A 16,813-nucleotide genomic window follows, 5' to 3' on the forward strand; every position below is an offset into this window, starting at 1 on the left:
AGAAGTAACCTGTATCTGTAGCTGTAGGTAGTTGGTTAAAGAAACTGTGGTATATCCATACAGGGGAATCCTCTCTGTGACATCAAAGGAATGAGAGGACTCCTAAAACATTGAACTTCACAAAGCAGAGATTAGAATGGTGGTTACCAAGGATGGGGGGGGGGGCGGAGGAAATGGGCAGATGCAGGTCAAAGAGAACAAAGCCCTATTTATGTGGGGGGAATAACTTCTAGAGGTCTCATGTACATCACAGTGACCATAGTTAATACTGGTGTGGCGCATTCTTGAAATTTGCTGGGAGAGTAGGTCTTCAGTGTTTTCACCGCACACAAAAAATGGTTACTATACAAGGTAATAGATATGCTAATTAGCTTGATCGTGGTAACATTGCAGGAGGTGTATGTTATGTGAAAACATCACACTGTGCACCATAAGCACATGCAATTTTTGTCAAGGATACCTTGGTCAAGCTGAGGGGGAAATGAGAGGTTTATGTGAGCAAGTACCTATGACACATGAACAATTATTACGTTGTGTGACCCATTTAAAAACACACATGTGAGCGTGTACATATGCATGACGTGTATCTGAATACACCCACGTAGGGTTGGAAAGCAGAGAGTTTTAGGAGATATGCAGGTGTTAGCGGGGGGTGGGGGGGGAGCGGTTAGGGAGCGAGTTGGGGGAGGAGCAGATGAAGGAGGAAACGTCACTTTCTGCACTTCTCAATTGATTATTTTGACAATGAATAGATGTACTTTTGTAAAACAGAAAAGGAGAAATACAACGTTTTCCTAGCCGTTTCAACACTATACATTCTTCTGGAATTGCATAGCTGTGGAGTTTTCATTCAATTTGAGGACACACTTATCTCCTCTTTTTTATAGCTTCAGGGAATTAAGGCCCCGCTCTGACAAGTGTATGGCCTTCCTACCCTATCTGCTATTCTCCAGGTTCCCTAGCTCCTGGCATAAAGAGCTATTCACAGTTACTTGTAGCTTCCAAGCCCCCTGCCAGCTTTGTAACATTCTGCACTGGCCACCTGCACCCCGTATCATTCTAAAGCCTGGGCCTGCATCTCCTGCAGAGCGCCGAAGCATTCCCGTCCCTCGCAGAGCGTCAGCAGCATCTCACCGGTTCTGCAGACTGCATTTCATTTGGGCTCCTCACACACCTCTCTTTGAAATCTTGGCCACATGATGCGTAGACTGAACTCTGAAAAATCTACCCACCGGGCCCTGAAAGGAAGCCAGAGAAGTATTATTCCCACCCTGCAGATCTGGAAACTGAGGCACCAAAAGTTGACTGGGGCCGCCTAGGCCACGTGGCAGATTTAAGGTAACAGGTGCGTGGAAAGGGTTTTGGGTGCAAAGCCCAGACTCCCAAGTACAACTTCTGCCACATTACATCTTCTTTAAGCACATTTTTCACTCTTTAAGCCCATTTCCTTGTTGATAAAATAAGGATTGTGATACCTGCCTCTCAGAATGCTGCTATTACATGAAAGTATGTCATTTTTTGTATATCACAAATTATGTATGTATGTGTGTGATATATATATATATGATAGGACCAACAACCAGAAACCTAGAGAAGCACTGAAGCTGCATATATAACTACATTGTTGTTTAATTCTCTTAGGCCCCAAACACAAATTTTAAAAGCCATTCTTTTACCTTGAATAGTCTCATTCTTTCGAGTTTTTTCACATGTCTCTGGGCCCTCTGTATGTCCTTCTTGAAGTGTCTGTTCAAGTCCTTTGCCCATATTTTAAATGGGTTGTTTGTCTTTCTGGAGTGTAGTCATGTAATTTCTTTGTATCTTTTGGAGATCAAACCCTTGTTGGAGGTGTCATTTGCAAATATGTTTTCCCATATGGTTGGTTCCCTTTTCATCCTGCTAATGTTTTCTTTAGCCATGCAGAAGCTTTTTATTTTGATGAAGTTCCATTTATTTATCGTTTCCTCTACATCCCTTGCTCCAGAGGACATATCAGTGAAAATATTGCTGCATGGAACTTGTATAAAGGACACATGGACAAAGACAAAGGAGGGTAGGATTAAGGGTAGGAGGTGGGGATGGGTGAGGCAGGGAGAGTGGTGGGGGAAAAACAGAGACAACTGTACTTGAACAACAATTTTAAAAAGTGAAAAAAATAAATTCATGGTTTTTTCTGTACCCGAAATATTTCTCCAAATGGGTTTTTAAAGGAGCACAGAAGTATCAATTCCATGGAGAAGGCAACAATACGCTACCCGAATGCTATGCCCAATTGGATAGCACTCTAAAAGCAGATTAAAGTTGTTTCAAATGCTTTCAAGAGGAGGAAAAATCTAATCCCCCAAGGCTTCCGTTAAATCCATATTCCTTAATTTCAGAAAATTCCCCCAACTCTTTTAAAAGGCCCAAATATCATTTTACAGTTTAGAAGTAGTAATGGAGAACAGTTTCCAAGTTTTCAGAACATTCTTCCTTCCTCAGGAAAGGATTCAGTAAAGCTGGGTCCGCCTCATAAAGAAGCTGGCCCCGGTGGGCAGGGACTCGCCTATCTCAGGGGTGGCTTGCGGCGCACTCCCCAGGGCCTGAGCCTGGGGTTTATGGCTGATGACTACCTGGGGAATTCCTTAAAGAAGCAGAGTCAGACATTTCCCTGTTATTTCTGGGCGAGATTCACACGGCTGTCATTGTGTGGAAGAACGCCCAGTCCCTCCGCTCTGTAACACTGAAGGAAAGAAAGTATCCAAATGAGAAGAAAAACAAGGCTGGTTTGCAATAGAGGCAAGTGAGACCATTTTCACTGCTTCAGAGAACGGCTCTTCTCAAGCTGTCTTCACCTGCCGTGAGAGGCAGACTTTTCCAGGTTCTTCCATCGCTGAGAAAACAGTTCTAAGAGCCCAAATGACAATAATAACTATAGTTGAGATTAACTAGGACCCAAGCACCAGGCCAAATGTCCTACATGCAGTATCTTATTAAATCCACTCAATAGTTTTGAGGCAGATACTATTATTAGCCCCATTTTACAGCCGAGCAGGTTGAGACCTAAAGGGCTCAATTAGGCAGCCAAGTGATGCACAGCTACTTTGTGGGTGGGCAAGGGCTCGAACCCAGATCTTTCTAACTCTGAAGTCCCGTTGAACCAGAGTGCTGCACTGCTTCTGGAATTTCACTGTGATTAACAACAGCTGCCTGGGTCCCAGCTCAGTATGCTAAGCGGTTTACGTGCTTGGTCTCATTTAGAGCTTGCCAGTATGCTTAAATGGTATAAACCACCTTGACCCTGGAAATACTTTCCGTCTTTTCTCCTTCTTCTCCTCTTCCCTTCCCCCTCTCTCCTCAGCTCAGAGATGTTAAATGACTGCCCCCCATTGCATTTACCCCTTGCCTTCTTCAACCCGGCCTAAAACGCACACTGTGGAGTGAAGGGCGAAAGGTGCATCTTTTTAGGTGTCTTCCACTTTAGTGCGAGGGGAAGTCACAGTGCCCCTCTCTGCGCTCCGTCTGCAGGACACCTCCCCGTGGACAGTGCCAGGACAGTGACCTCAGACCGTGGCTCGAACGCTGATTACAAGTAATCCAGCTCCAGAGGTGACAGAGCGACCTTTCTTTAAAAAAGGAGATAAAAATAGCCAAGAAACAACGCTTGACTCAGTTCTCTGAAAGGCTGGCTTCCTTCCAGGGTAGACTTATGTACTTTTTGTACTTGGAGGGAAAAAGGAGATGGGATTTGATCCAAGAATGGTCCTACAAGCGAGAGAAATATGGAGCCAGCAGCTGGAGCAGGGCAGCCAAGTGGTACCACCAGCTGCAGGCCCATTAATTAACGCTCCCTGGTATGCAGCAGCTCCAGTGACCTTGATTCTTGTTGAATTCACAGAGATAATTTTTACAGAGCCTCTACTTTTCTCGCTGCCGTCTATTTATCCAAGGAGTACCTTGCATATTTCCCCCATCTCTCCGAGCAGTAAATTTATTCTAATTGCAAAGAGATACAGTAAAAGCCTGATTGAACACTTGGCGGCTTATAGAGATTTATTTCTGGGGCTTAAGGGGGGTTTTTAGAGTGTGTGACTGGAGCAGGGTGGAGGGGAGCTGGGGGACGGAGCCCAAGAGAAAATGTCGGTTTAATAGACCTATAAAATGACCCCACCGTAGACAAATGCCTGTTCCAAAGAAGCTTAAACAGCCTGACCCGAATCAGGGTCTGTGACAGCCAGTCCGACGTGAGGTGTCTGAGGCATTACATACTTCTCTCTGGGTTTTCAGGTCTCCATATGAAATTTGTTATTCCCCAGGCAGAGGTGGGAGAGGGGGAAATCTGTTTTCCAGAGGGAAGAAAGCATATTTAGCTACACATTTCCAAGGACTAAAAGCTAGGAAGAGACGAAAGTAAACCTCCAACACCTGCCCTTCACATCGCTCTGCCTTTCCTCTCACTCCCTTGAAGCTGAATTGTGGATTTTAAGCCTAGGATCCTGGAAGGTAGATCAGGATGGCCTGCCCTTTGCACCAGGATGTTCTGCCCAAGAATGGGCAGCCTTGGGGAGCCCAGTTATCCCAGGTGCCTCCAGCTGATGACGAAACAGAAGGACACTACCCTCTAACAGCCTTCTGCTCAGAATAGGCTTTGCATGCACACACTGCTGAACTTTTCCACGCAATCCTCTAGGCTTTTGATCCCACGAGTGACATTCATCTTTTTTGCAGCTGCTTTGCAGGTTTTGCTGAGGATGAATGTTAGGACTTTCAACTGTTAAATTGGTTATATTGTAAATCAAGTCACTGCACTATAATGGAAACGTTTGTTCTGGAGGAAGAAGCCAGAAGAAAAGGGCCCCTTACGTAGACTCTTTGACCAGAGTCTAAATGGGTCAGCAGTTTTGGAAGGTTCTTTGCATGTTTGCTTCCCGCCCCCCCCCCCCCCAGAAACTGGCACAAGGAGACTATAGGCAAACATTTTTAACTTTTTGATTATGAAGTTTAACCCTCGAACCGAAAAAAAAAGCAGTTTAACAAGTTGTGTTAAAGTTAACACCCAAGTCAAAAAGTCTAATATTGCTAACTCTCCCACCATAGCCTCTCTCTCAGCCATTGAGATCAAAGGCAAAGAAACGACTCTGTTCTCAGCCAATGAGCATTAATGCACAGTACTTGTGGCTGCTTCCAGCCGGTGAGCTGAGCAATCTTCACTACACTCCTTGAGCTGAACGTGTACTGCCATGTGTTGGTCTTCATTCCGCTCTGGCCTCCCTTTCTGCCATTGCTTTTGTGTTCTGACAAACAGTTTTGACCCAGACCCGCTGACCCAGAGGGTATATAGGTCATAATACCAGGTCTACCACAAAGAAGTAAGAGAGAGACTGTTGTGCTAGATGTTCCAATACAGGCTTTCCAGAGGCTATAGATTCTTCAAGACACTGGGTGGAAAAGCAGAGGGTCTAGCTCCGCAGGCAAACAGGGACAGGTGGGAGTCCTTTGGCATCTACAGGGCTCCCTGCAGGTCAGTGCAGCTCAGAAGCATCGGCCAACAAAAGTCTGAACAGGAGCTGTTCAAGCTGTTCAGCCTTCAAGACTCATCTCAAATGCTGTTTCTTCCATGAACTCTGACCTTCAAATCCCAGTAGCATTTTATTTGAGCCTTTCTCGGGACACTTCTAAAATTCAGGCACAAACTGAAGTTAATGTGCCTTCTCTTAATCCCCTTCCCATCCCCACCGCTGTTCTTGCCCTCTCTCCGGAAAACTCTGGTGTCTAACTCAGCGTAGCCTGGTATGTGGGTCCTGTCATGGCAACTGAATGTAGCAGGTGCTTCGTGAGTATTTGTTGGTCTACTGGTCAGTCTTCTGCGGGTTTCATAGACTGTCAGTTCTAAAAGATGCTCCCTTCAAAACGTGCTTTATGGTCAAACCCTCTTCAGAATGCTGTGTATGGTACTGTATCTCCTTTTTGGAGATCCACAGTTTAATTTGTTTAAACACAGAACTTCCCAAAATTATTTGACCAGAAAACAATCCCTGCTACCTCTTACTCCATGAATATCTCAAGAGACTGCTGTTTCTAAAAAAATATTTTAGAATACTACAGAAGACATGACTTCTCTGAGTGCCCAAGCCCTAAAGTCAACATTCTTGGGTCAGGCTTCTATTAACAGCTAACCACAGAATTCATTTTAAGGCATTTGATCTTTGGGTGCCTTGTTTGTGACATCAGCAAGCAGCCACTTCTAACTCTGAAATTCTATGAATTAAAGGGCATCCCACTCATATTGAATTCGTACCATACGGTGGGGTTGCAATGCACTGGGCATTTAACGGTGAGCGAGATGGGCACGGTCACTGCTTTGATGGAGCTACCCACTGCGAAGGAGTTTCTAGACCTCACTATTAGGACATAGGTTTTTTTATTTGCAGAATCAATTTTTTTCCAGTTCAGACTGGTAATTTACTGTCTCGTTTATTATGTGTATCAGGTAGAATAAATCTTTAGAATCTAAACTTATGGCCTATCTAGGCTTATAAGTCTATTTCACATAGGAGTTCTGTTTGAGAATCACACATTTAACATGATCGCTTAGGTGTATCTAGTTTTTCAGTTTTCATATTTAGCTTTTCTTGTTTTGATTCTATTTTCTGTAGTTTAAAAGGCAAAATCTAATGATATGGCATCAACTGAACACTATTGTACATAGACACTGTTCTAAGCACTTGACACACATTATCTCACTCGATCTCTATAATAACCAAAGAAGCCACGTACTAGTACTAGTCCCATTTTGCAGAGGTTAAATAACCTGTCCAGCGTCACACAGCTGGTGAAGCTGGGCTTTGACCCCAGGCAGCATGGACCCTGCGTCTGCTCCCTGAACTCTACCACTAACCTGCCACTATTCTTAATAGTCACACATTGTCCAGTAGGTTTTCAGTTGGAAGTTTAGGGGTTAACAACTCTGAAGAGCTGAACAATCACGTGGGATTTTAAAATGTCGAAATCCAGCCAGGTAATGTACTGAGGAGGTAATGAAAAATTAAAAGCTCTTTGTTTTTTTGGCTGAGCACTAATCTTTGTGGTTATGAATATATCCACACGCCAGAGAATACTGCACTTTAGATAATAAGTTAACCTGAAATTGTTGGTACCGTTTTCAACCTGACAGCTCTGTGTGCCTGATGTGTTTTCTGAAAGTAATTCTAAAGATAAGACTTTACTCTCCGATCTGAAATAGGCTCCTTAAAGATTTCCAACACCACACAGTATTCATGTAATTGTATCATTTATGTGGAGAAAAGCTATAGTTTTAGGAGTAGAGGCGTATTTTAATCATAAAACATTGTATTGTCACAAAAAGAAACAGAATACAATCAAGAAATGCCAGCCACACAATGTCAGTGAGAGTTCTTGGCATTTAGCTTTAGAAGGCACTTTGCATGGAAATGCATAAAATATAAACAGCGTACTTTATCTAGGATATGACAAGAAACTTCAAGATTGTAATGTGCATTAAGTTAACATTCCAAACCTATCCTTTCAAATTGTCAGCCAGGAATTTGTTTTTATCATTTCTTTGCAGTTGGCAAACATCTAGACTGTACTCGAGATATCAGTTTTCACGCTCCTGGTCCCAGTCCCACTGCGTGCACCCTGCCGTGCGACCCTGACTTCATCACTCCGCTCCACCTGAGCCCAACTGAAGGGGCTGGATCTCTTGGGCCCTACCCACTTTACAGTTCTGTGGTTCTAGCCTAGGAATCATGACATAAACACCAGAAACAGTTCTTGCTAGAGGGAATGGAATTGTAAAATGTGGGCTATGTAAGCATTTTCAAACGATCAGTCTCATAGCCAGCTATAAAGAGAATGTAGGCCACGGCAGCCAGCGTCTATCAGCGATGTACCTGGTTTTGGTGCAGGGAGCAGCTGCTGGTGCTCGGTTCCTCACCAAGCACCGTCTGCAATTCACGGGAACAGTCTATCCATGGGCTTCCTGGACCTCCCAGCGCGAACGGGGTCTGAGAGATTCTGGGCAAAAGAAGCCGTGGTCGCAACCACCATGGCCTGTGAGACGACTCTGAACAATCCCCTGAGCTGCAGGGAGGTGTGGACCCTGGGGACACACTGCCCAGCTCCCCTGTTCCAGGCTGAAGTACTTGTGCTGTAGCTGCTGGCAGTGTTGGCTGCTGACAATTCTTCAGGGAGACCCTCTCTGGAGAGAGACTTTGTGGCTGAAAAGAGCTGCTTTGCCCAAAGACACATCCCTTTCTGGGGAAGCCTACAGAGAAGGACTGCACATTCCGTGGAGGGGCTGGTTAACAGCCGGCCCTTGCCTCAGTGGGGTCCGGCTCTGAAGAGCCCAGTACTAGAACTAGTACTAAGCCGAGGCCTTTGCTACAGCCCCATCTACTGCATCACAGTGCAGCTTCTCCCTGTGCCCACAGATGGAGCCGTTGAGCCCACCCCATAAACTTCGGGCTCTGAGATCTCTGCCTCCACTGTAGACCCCAGGGAATCCAGACCCGCCACTGAGATTTGAAGACCCGGGTTTGAATTAGGGTTCTGCTTATTTCTAACTCTGGATCTAGGAGTAAATTTCCTCTTCAGTAAAATGACGATAATAAAAAATACCTCATGGAATTGTTTAATACAAGGACATGAAATGAATCCAAAGCACACAGTAAATGATTGTTAGCAATAATTTACCATTTATTGAGCACTACTGTGAGCCAGGTACTGTTTTATGTATTTCAGCACATGGGAACTCTATGAGGAAGATAATATCCCTATTTTACAGATGAGAAACCTGAGGCAGAGAGAAGTTAACTTCTCCAAAGTCACACAGCTAATAAAAGTCAGAATTCAAACCCAGGCAGCTGGGCTGCGGAACCAGCACACTTGGCTAACACTCTGCTGCCTCCCTTTGATAAAAGAAAATGTTCTTAATTTTTGATGAGGATAAATTTTTAAAAATTTTAGATGCTGATAAATAAAACCCCAATAATGTCACCTCATTCCAGAAGTACCTTTAAAACTAGGCAATTACAAAAGAAAAATTTTTCAAAGAACTTCCATACCATTGTTTATATTTTTGTGTTGCTATAGATTATGTTTATGTTTGCCTCCAATCAACCCATATTCATCAAGAGAGTAAATGAGATTGTTGGAGGGATGGGGAACTAATCTGAGGTGACAGTGTTTGCTGCGTGAGATCATTTATTTTTGTTGTTTGTTTCTCTTTTGATGAAACATGTACTGAGTTTCTATTTTAATGAAACAAGTATTAAGTACAAGGTCAAAGACTAAATAAAACAATGCCTTGTTTCATGATTAGGTAGTAATTTTGTACACTAAGGAGGCTTAGGTAACATATTTCCTCTAGTTTTACACTTCTCCCTCCCCTGGGTCCTGGGGAAGTTGTTTACAACAGGGGAGGGGCACGGGGACACAGGCCCCCGCTACGCGCCCCCTGACCCCTCATTTACAGTGCGTGGTTGTGCTCACTTCAGACTAGTTGTCTGTTAGCATGTGGTGGAAGGCATTTGCTTCACATTTCGCTTCTGATTTGAACAGATATATACCATAATTTTTATCTTTGGGAACAATGTGTTACCGGTGCTTGTTTGGGCCCTGCTGCACTCTTAAAGTCAGGAAAGGCTTTTTCGCTCATTAACACACAGGCTGCTAAGAGATTTTACGATTTGCAAACAAAGGGGTTTTTCATCTTCTACTGTTAGATAAGAAGGTATAAGAGCGTTCCTTCTATGCCAAATAAATTAAACATCTAAATAATTTACAGCGCCAGGTACGTCTGCCAGACTAGCATAACTGAGTAAAGTCAACAGATTGAATGTTCCCTTGGCAGTCAGGGAAGGCATGAGACACAGCCCCTGGGCCGCCTCGCTGGGTCTTGTTATTAAATCACAGGCGAGAGCTCGGCATCCAGGGTCCCAGGCGACAGGTAGGAGCTGACTATGGAGGACGGAGCTTTTGTTCCCTTCAGCGTCACAGCAGTTAGCACCCGTGACCTTAGGAAGTGGAACACTCTTAGAGCAACAAAGAGGAAGAAAGAGAAGGGCTGAGGGAAGGAGGAAGAGAGACACAGGGACAGGGGCATGGGTGGAGAGGGACTGCATATTTCAGTGAGTTATTTGTGTGTCACTAAAGTGGGAATTCATCACAATGCACTATTCTGTTTGAAACGTTGAAAGCAGAAACCCAATAAAATGAGATTGTGTATATGTGCGCCATCTTAGAGCAAAAGTTACAAAAGGGTTAGGGAATATTTTGTATATAGAACCACTATTTATCCCCCATCAAGGTCAAAACAAGAACTAGCTGGAGAAATAAATAATATTTCCCTCTTTCTAATTTGTAGGTTTTGACCAGCACCTGCTTTGGCCCAGAGAAGGAAGGTTTGGTCTACAGAGTGGACGGCAACAACAGAACACTGGACAGCAGGATCCAGGATGTTATCTGTAATTCTCCAGCTTACGGTACTTCTTGGGGAGGTTTTACGTGCCAGAAATCAGTCATCTCATTTTTTTAAAATAGGATTTATTCATCAAATACAGTTGTAAATTTGCACATCTAACGATTGGAGGGCTCGGATGATCAGGGAAAGTTTGGGGGCGGGCAGCCAATATACACTCAATCAGTGGAAATCCTGCTTTAGAGCATGTTCATTGCACCCAGTAGACAAGCAGGATCCCATCTAGAAAAATAAATACCTCTTCCTCCTCCCCAAAAGTCTTCTAGAAATCTAAGTGCTACAAAGAAAATGTGAAAGGCAGAACTATGCTTGTACTTCTTAACTACGATTGGCATAGCTTCTCCGCAGACGAATGGGGTAGGAAAAAAAAAACATTCCAGGTGTCACCTCTGGAAATCACAGGGCATCTGCTCCTCCGGTAGTCCCACTGGGGAGGGGTGAGGGTTGAAGAGACTGAGGATAAGGGTGGTGGTGATAATTTACAGAGCTCCAGACCTACAAAGCACCTCCAGTTAAGGCAAGACCATTAAACTGGGTTCATTGCTGAATTCTCATGGGACACAGTAACCTTTACATTTGCATTTAGGAATAAAGGGCGCAAGAGAAGCTTCCCATGTCTTGTTTGTGAATATGACCTTGAAAATGTCCACAGACTATTGTTGTCCTGTTGAGTCTGCAGCCAAGAAAGCAGAAATCATTGCAGCAAAACAGGTGTGAACATCCCCCTATTTGAGAGGCAGCTTTCTTTGAAGCTGGAAATCAAGGACGCTGGTACCTTCAAGGAAACAAGGATATAATTATCACAATACCCAACTGGCCGGTGACCTTCCATTCCTCAGGCCTGCCCTACTCCCTTCCCTGGCACCAGCCCAGGTCCTCACAGACTGAGCTCTGTGTCCCAGACCCATCACAGGGAGGAGCAACCCACTCACACGCCCTTTGAAAGCATTCTTAATCTCTTTCTACTACACTGCTTCTGCTGACATAAATCCGTCAGCCCTGGGGGCCTTGGGACCCCGGACAAAAGGAGGCCCATTCAGGCCAAGCGGAGCCCAAGCAGCTAAGACGTAGAATTTATGCTTCCTCTCACCTGGGCTGCCCATGGCCTCTACTCCAGTCTGTTTGTGAAGGTTGGAGCAAAACCTCCCAGCCCCTTGCCAAGTCTGCCATCATCACCTCAGTCACAGAAGTAGACTTCTCAAGGCCATTGGAAGCTACTAACAGCGACTCTCAGCTTCATTATTCTATGTGAAACGTTGAAAGCAGAAGCTCAATAAAATGAGTTCAGAAAAACAAAAAGAGCTATAAATTATCATTTGAAAGGGGTGGCTAAAGAAGTCATCCACTCAAAATATCTAGGGCTATTTCTCAGTCACAGCAATAATCCTGTATTGGGTTTCCTTCCCTTCACTGTGCAAAAGCCTTGGCTGTATTATCTTAGCCACCCCTTAGATTCCTTTTTGCTTCCAGGAGTCAAGTGTCCAGAGTTAGAAGTTACACAACAGTCCCTACCCAACCCCTTCACACACACACACATACATACACATAGCCCTTTAGCAAATAAAACCTTCCCCAGTGTTTTTTTTCCATCTTCACCTGAGGATGTATTTATTAATTTTAGAGAGAGAGAGGAAGGAAGAGAGAAAGAGAAGCATGGATCAGTTAACTCTCCTATACACTCGTACCAGAGACGGAACTCACATTTCAGTGTACAGGATAACACCCCAACCAAATGAACCACCTGGCCAGGGCCCCAATGTTTTGTTTTGTTTTTTAAATTAAAGTGGTATTCAAAAGCGTCATTGGAATTAGGGCAGTCTATAATGGTAGATCATGAATATCCAACAGATCATAACGTAAGCTTCTTAAGGGGAGGGCCCATATCTGATTCATCTTTCCGTCTCCATAACAGAAACACCAGGAACTCATTAAATGTCTATGAATGGAAGAAATGAAGAAAAATATAAGTAGTGAGTGATGACCTTAGAATTCACTAGTCAAAGTTAACTTACAACTTTAGCATTTATAATTCATCATCGAAGAACCCCATCATCTGAGGAGCTGAATGGACAGTCAAGCTATTAATAGGAGCTATTGCCTCATGTGGTAACTATAAAATATATGGGCTAAAAATAGAGTGATCGAACAAGAATCAACCAGTGATGTTTCACTGAGGACAGTAAACTCAGGTTTGAAATGTTGAAGACTTGCAAGACTCTATAAATATCTATATGCACCTACCCTAAGTATATCAATTATTTTCTTTCTTTCTTTTTTTAGAAGATTTTATTAATTTATTTTTAGAGATAGGGAAAGGGAGGAAGAAAGAGAGGGAGAGAAATATTAACATGTAATAGAAACATCCATTGGTCGCCTCTCACACACCCCCACCTGTGGACCTGGCCTGCAACCCAAGCATGTGCCCTGATGGGGAAACCAGTGACCTATGGGTTCATAGACCAACACTTACTCCACGGAGCCACACCAGCCAGGGCTATCAATGACACTCTTGATTTTTTCAGTCATTTTCATTATAAGCTTTCAAAACATGAGGGGAAGGAAGGAAGGAAGAATTAAAGAAAGGAAGGCCAAGTACAAAGTGCTGATCAGGAAATAATCAATAGCCTTCACTTTATTCCTTCCATTCAATCACACAGGTTCTCTTCTTAGAACCTCAGTCCTGCATGTTTAAAAGCATTTATTCCACAATTTCAAGGAGCTGAAAACCCCACAATTTAGTTTAATATAAGGTCATCCGAAATCCTATAGTCGGGCCATTCAACCTGCAGCAAACCTCAGACACGTTCACTAGGGACACATTCCAGAAGTTTTATTCTCTTTGCTACAACTTTCAAAGCTTAGGGACAAGAAGAATCAGAGGTACTGTTTATTGAGCACTTGCTATGTGCCGGGTATCTTCCAAAAGAACTTTTCATGCATTTTCTTGGCCAGCTCTCACTACAGACAGCCTCCGTCTCCAGATGAGGAGACAGATGTTATGAAGGGAACAGCAGAGGGCCACAGGAATGGGCAGAGTCAAGACACAGATCCACGCCTGCCAGTCTCCGAGCTGAAACTCGTGAGTACCACACAGCAGATGTCTCCACAGCATCGTGTTTCTCCCAACTCACTCTTCATGGATCAGTCATCAAATCTTCAAGTCAGCAAGCATTTGGTGAGAAAATGTTAGCACAGACGGGAAGAGAAGGAGTGTGAAGGCAGTACATGAAACAGTCCTTGCCTAGAAGGACATGCTGTCTTCTTGGAGAAACAGGGCAAGAAATAGTCTGTGAACAATCCCCACTCTACAGAGTGGGAAAGGAAAGTTAAACCATGCATCGAAATGGATGGCACAGCCAATAAACATGAGGATGACCAGGAAGCAGAAAGAGAAAATACTGGATGGTCTCATTAAATTCTCATTAAGAGACTGAGATTTGACGGGACTGTTATAGGATTTGGACAGAGAGAGACCGAAGCAAAGGTTGGTCGGGTCAGCTCCTGACCACCTGGGCTGCCAGGGCCCAGTCTGTCCAGGCTGCAGACCACGGAGCAGAGCTGGGTCAGGAAAGAGTGCCCAGGGTAACACCAACACCGTAAGCCAGAAGCACCCCCCCTGAGGTGTCTGTATAAAAGCACTGGGCCAAAGGTAATGTGCAAGAACAAGACAAAAGGTAAGGACCAGAGAGCCTAGTTCAAGGCCAGAGAACTGGGGAGGGAGGCAGAAATGAAATCTGGAGAATTTCCCTCAACTGCTTCATTCCAAAAACAGATAATCCTATGAGTTAAGACCAAAGGGCAGCCATGACAACAGTTTTTTCAAAGGGCCAGATAGGCTTGGGTATATTTAGAAGGTATAGCCAATAGTATCTCCCAGCAGACTGCACAGGGGTGTGAGGAAAACAAAACAAAAAAGAGGAGACAAGAGAAACCCTGAGGTCTTGGCTCTAGTTCAGTGAGGAAATGGAGTCGTCCGGGACGGCGACAGAGAGGTCCAAGGTGCCTGCTGCCAGTCCAGGAGGGGTGAAGCAACCTGGGCTGCAGGGGAAGATCGGTCTCAGAACCCACGCTTTGGCAAATATCTTAAGAACTTGGCATTTGGGGGTTGGAAAAACAACTTTCCAGAAATAATAAGAATTTTTAAAAACTGTTTAGAAAAATCTCAAAACCGAGTTTGCATTATGACTTTCATACTCCTGACCCTCCCAAGCTTTCTGATTATCTGGGTCCTTTTCCTACCCTTATTACTCCCCTCTCCCACCTCAGATAAAATCTGTATTTGTCCAAGTTGCTTCTGGCAGGATAACAATGGGGCCATCACTCCCAGTGGGAATAAATGTCCTTGTTCACAGTAAACTTTACAGAAACAGTGGTTCTCTGATTGTTGACACTCTGGTAGGACCACCACAAACTCAGGCACCTTCCTACTCTTCATTTTGTTGGGCACCTGGCTGCCTTGGACCTCTTGGTCATCTCAGAGTTTTTCTCAGTTGACAGAGGAGGAAGATTGCAGGTCAACATCATCATTCAGTAACCCTGCAATGCGTCAGGATTCATTCAGTGTTCTTATCACTAGTGTTTCCTTATCTTGGCTATAAGTCAGGGTCACTGCGATTTTTTAAGACAGCATATGAAAGGGGAGAGGCAATTGATCATTGTAGGAATCAAAGACTGAGCTAGACGTAAGAGCAGATGTCTTTTCTCATGGATGCAGGAAGTTTCATCGGCTCATATCCTCACTAGTCATTGCTAGGTGGTGGCTACGAGATTTGGATTCAACAACACGTGTTGATCTACAAGCAGAAGTTAAGTGCTCCTGTTTATGTCCATTGCATTTAATCCTCACATCAATAGGGAGAGGTGGTATGATCTTGTGTTAGAGTCGGGGGCGGGAGAGGTTCAGAGATAAAGTGACAACCTGCCTAAACCCACACCACCCACGAGTGGCAAGAACAGGGCTTTCAAAACAGGTCTCTAGGGGCTCTTACCATCATGACAGGCTTATGCCTCATAATATAAGCAAATAATGAAAGATTTAAGGCAAAACTAGATAGTCTCTAAGCCCTGTGAGAGCCAAAGATGACATGCCTTCTTTTGAAAAAGAAAACATGTGTGTGGGAGAAATTTCACCTTTGACTATTAAGATTACACACTTAGTTGCCATGAGAAGGTGGGTATACACTTGATTCAAATGCCTAAAAGATGTGACATTGGAGACAGGAATTTCCCTTTTTCCCATTTGCTCAAAAGAGTGTCCAAATTCCCAAAAACGGTAATACACATAAACACAGTGTGTGTGAGAGAAAGAGAGAGACAGAGAAAACTGATAAATGCTTACTCTGGGTAGGTACTCTGTTAAGTGCTTTCCGTACATGATTTCTCTTAATCTTCGCATCAGTCCTGTGAGTTAAATATGATTATCTCCTGTATTTGACAGATGAAGGAACTGAGCGTCTTTCTGGTTAAGGTTTGTGTTCTTACCTGCAGGACACCAAGCCGAGGAGAGGCAGACCACGATTCCAGCCCACGAGGACCCGAGTACCTCTCCATTTCCTCCGAAGCTCAGCACACGGCCTTCGTAAACAGCACCCCCTCGAGTGGCTGCTCTCAAACTTCAGTCCCGGGCATGGAAACCGAGAGCTTTCAGGCTGACACCTTGGCATTTCTGACTCAGTTATAAAATTAAGCACATTCTCCTGGCCCAGCAATTTCATTTCCAGGAATTCTCCCTAAGAAAACAGTAGGTATATATATACAAAGATTAATATGCAAGTAAGTTTTATATATTGTTATTTTAGTTACTTATCACTAAGTGACTAATACTGTTACCAAGTTATTAGACTCAAGTATCTAACAGGAGCCAGACTAGACCCATCACAGTACGCCCATACTGGAACTGTGATGAAGCCACTGAAAATCTCGTGGTGGGAGAATATTGGATAACAGGGGAACACGCCTATGATACATCAGGTGATCAAAAGCAGGTGCTATCCCAATTGCGTAGTATACCTACAGGGTGTATACTATCTGTTGAAAAAAATACTAATAGAAATATTCTAAACTTTGAGGAAACACATGACCTCATTTAATTTGGCTCAAGGCTGACAAGAGGTTTCTTTAGCTGGAGGTTTAATGCAGGGTGTTTGTGAGGCTCTGTAACTATCAACAAGTCTTCCCATTGCTCATGGAAGTGAATCCAGGCTTCTTCACTTAGGCTGAGAGGCCTAATGACTCTGGTCATCTTCTGACCATCTATCCAACGTCTCTCTGCTTTGCTCACTCTGCTTCACCCACACGGGCCATTTTTAGATCCTAGATTATACCGGCTCAACC

Source organism: Sturnira hondurensis, unplaced genomic scaffold (genome assembly GCF_014824575.4).
Source record: "Sturnira hondurensis isolate 20B ecotype Veracruz unplaced genomic scaffold, ASM1482457v3 Scaffold0002638, whole genome shotgun sequence".
NCBI classification, from domain to species: domain Eukaryota; kingdom Metazoa; phylum Chordata; class Mammalia; order Chiroptera; family Phyllostomidae; genus Sturnira; species Sturnira hondurensis.